Consider the following 3,759-nt stretch of genomic DNA (forward strand, 5'->3'; position numbering starts at 1 on the left):
TTTAGGCCTAGCAATGCCACACTTTATCATACAATGTTGCCAAACTTGCCTAAGGTTAGGGGTTGTTTGTTTAGTAGGGCTGTTTGAATTGTGACTATCTTTGCCATATATTGCCACATGATTTTTGCCACACTTGCCACACTTGCCTTAGTTGAGTTGCTTTGGGCCTGTTTGGTTTGCAGCCTAAGGTTGCCACGCCTAAGCTTAGGCGTGCCACAATATCTTAGGCATGTGTTTGGTTCATTGTCACACTTGTGGCTTGCCATACTTTTCTAGTTACATGGTCCACATGTCATAGACTCAACTTCTTGCCAAATCTTGCCACACTTGTGGTGGCCATTTTGTTAGCCACACTTTTTGTGGCAGCCACGCTGTCAGGACCCCGACTCGATGACACATCGATCTAGCCTGTAACACCTCATATCACTTTGCGGCCTCACGCACGGTATCCCCACGGGTGTCGCCTTACCTTTGCCCGGGACCGTTTGCGCCTTTTGGCTCACGTATATGATAGTGTCGCTAGCATCCATATGTTAAGGAGCCCGGGCTGACATGACTAGTTGTAAACCCAAAGTGGTACAGACTTACAGGGACAGGCATCCATGACCCAGCAACGAACGTGTCGGTCATCAGCAAGTGGGTCTGGGCTGTAGCACTGGGCTAGCAGGACTCCGGTAAACCGGGCTGTAGCAGGCTAACAGGACTCCGGTACTCAATGCGTGACATTTCCCCGAAGGGACAGACACAGGAACGAAGAAGGACACATGCCGGCCAGCCTAAGTGTTCCAGAGCAGCAGCAAGCTACCATGGCTCAGTGGTAACACTAGGAGACATTTCCCGGTAAGAGAGGCTACTAAGGATAAACAACTAGATGGTCAGATCCCACACATACCAAGCATTTCAATAACATACGCACAGTATGCTCGGTATGTGCAAATACAACATGGCATCACAACATGACTCTACGACACAAGTACTTTATTTAAGGCTCAGGGAGCCATACATAATCATACACACAGGTACTGGTCACATGACCCAGCATTCAAGTCATACAGTCATACAAACCAGCAGCGGAAGTAACTTGTCTGAGTACAGACAACTAGTAAAATAAAAGAGGCTTGGAAAACCTCTGCTATACTACGTGGTCCTTCACAAGCTCAGGATCACCACCTGGGCCTTAGCCTACTCATTGATGTCAACGTCTACGAAGAACCCATCAGAAGGGGTTGCAGCGTCTTCTGTAAAAATGTAAATTATAGCAACATGAGTACAAAAGTACTCAGCAAGACTTACATCAGGTCCTACATACATGCACATTATCAAGAAGGGTTGGTGGAGTTTTTGCAGCAAGCCAGCTTTGACTCTTGGCTAGGCTATCCTATGAGACTCCAACTTGAAATGGTTTTGCGTACACGAGTCCACTACTCACCACTTCAATACGCTACCGAGGATCCACCTCCGTCTTCCTACGGAAGAGCCATCCTCGGCACTCACACTTATCTTGAGGCTTTTAGTAGTTTCCGTTTACTTGTCTATGAACTGTATAGGCAACCAAGTAGTCCTTTACCGCGGACGCGACTATTCGAATAGATCATGATAACCCTGCAGGGGTGTACTTCTTCATACATGTTTCCACCACTTAGCGTCTGCACACGACATGTGCTCGGCAGACTTCAAGCGAAAGCCGACGTGGGTGTAGACCACGACCTACCTAAACACCTAAGCCTCTAGTCCAGGTTTATCGCCTATCCAGGTTTCATCCGCAGGGAGTCCGGCCGAGGTTTCCCATATGGCCCCGAACGATGTGAACAGGGTTCCCGAGATACCTAACGGGTATTCGGTACACCCGGCCACGTACCTACCGCATCACAGCCCACCCCTACAGTCAGCGCTGTCCACGGCCTCCAGTAGGCTACAAACACCAGAAACTACTTGCAACTCCTGGACAGAGAGCTAGGGTGAATAAGAAGTCGAGCGGGGTCATATTTCAGGGCCCAATGCATGGTAGTAGCTGTATCTTAAATCACACATACAGATCTCAGTGCTTAAGGTCGGCTTCAATGAAACAACCCACCATGTACTCCTACATGGCCTCTCATCGATACCTTTACCAAATCGTGTTCACCACACCACTCTCATTACCGACATAATCATTTCACTCTAGCCCATCACCCAGATGAACCAGACCTGACACGACTCTAAGCATAGCAGGCATAGCAAGGTAGGAACAACACATACATATGGCTCAATCAACTCCTACACATGCTAGTGGGTTTCATCTAGTTACTGTGGCAATGACAGGTCATGCAGAGGAAATGGGTTCAACTACCGTAGCACACAGCAGTTTGAAACGCGGTGTCTTAATGCAGTAAAAGAGAGCAGGAGCGAGAACATGGGATTGTATCGATATGATCAAATGGTTGGTTGCTTGCCTGATGGTTCGATGCACTGATACAGTTCTTCGTTAGGGTAATCACGGTACTCCTCGGAGGCAGAACCTGCCGCAAAGAACACCGATACACAACCATCACCAAACAATGTGCAACAATATGATGCATGCATGAAACATAGCAATATGAGTGTGTTGGGCTAATGCAACTAAGACCAGAAGGGTTTGAACCAATTTGAATCAAAGATTCAAATTTCAAACTCAAACATGGCCCTTTAAAGTGTTTTTCCTTGTTCTGCATTAAACATCAGGTTAACTTGTTTAATCATGCATGAAAATAGTACAGATGGATAGATTGGATTTTTCTGATCATTTTTCATATATAATTTGTCTGATTTGGAGTTACAGAATAAAAGTTATGAATTTTTGAAGTTTAAACTATATTCTGGAATTTCCTATATTAGATTAATTCCAGAAAATCAATTATTGCGTCAGTGTGACGTCAGTGTGACGTCAGCAGGTCAACAGGATACGTCCGGGTCAAACCTGACAGTGGGTCCCGCGTGTCAGTGTGATTAGATTAATTAAAGTTTAATTAAAACTAAACCTGTTTAATTAACAGGGCTGGGCCCCACCAGTCATTGACTCAGGGGAGTCAACCAGGGCCCACCCGTGGTCAAACCCGGGTCGGCTGCACCGGCGTTTAGCCGCCGGCGAGCCCGACGCGGCGGCGGAAGTGGTTTTGGCTGTTTCGGCCGCCAAATGGGTCGCGGAGACCATCGGAGTGGAGCCGAGGACGAGCCGCAGCTCTTGGTGGAGTCCGTTGGGGTCGGGGTGGCCGGAGTTGGCGCCGGCGATGACTTTGGCGGCCACCGGGGTTCGGCCGAAGACGAACTTGACGCTAGAGGGGTCGGTGAGGCGCGGGGAGTAGCTAGCTAGGTGCTACATGACACGGTGAGCATGATGGACACCGTGGAGTGGTCGGAGGGTGACCGGGAGCACGTCGGCGACGAGCTCCACGGCGGTGGGTGCGGTTGAGCTCCGGGAGGTCGCTACACAGCTCGGGAGCAAGAAAAGGAGGGGGGGAAGATGGCTAAGCTCACAGTGAGTGCGACGAAGCCCTTGGTGCGGCCGGAGATGGACCGGAGCGATGGCGGCGTTGAAGGGGATCTCCGGCGACGGCGGTTCGGGCGAGGTCGTTGCGGTGGACTCGGGCGTTGCGAGCGCTCGGGGCTCGGCGTGCTCGATGGAGTGGACAGCGGCGGAGCTCCTGGACACGATGAGAGGACGCACGGACGACGGGGAGCACGGCTACGACGAAGGCACGACGATGGTGGCGTCGGTCATTGCGGGGGAGCGCGAGGGGGAGG

Source organism: Triticum dicoccoides, chromosome 5B (assembly GCF_002162155.2).
Source record: "Triticum dicoccoides isolate Atlit2015 ecotype Zavitan chromosome 5B, WEW_v2.0, whole genome shotgun sequence".
Taxonomy (NCBI): domain Eukaryota; kingdom Viridiplantae; phylum Streptophyta; class Magnoliopsida; order Poales; family Poaceae; genus Triticum; species Triticum dicoccoides.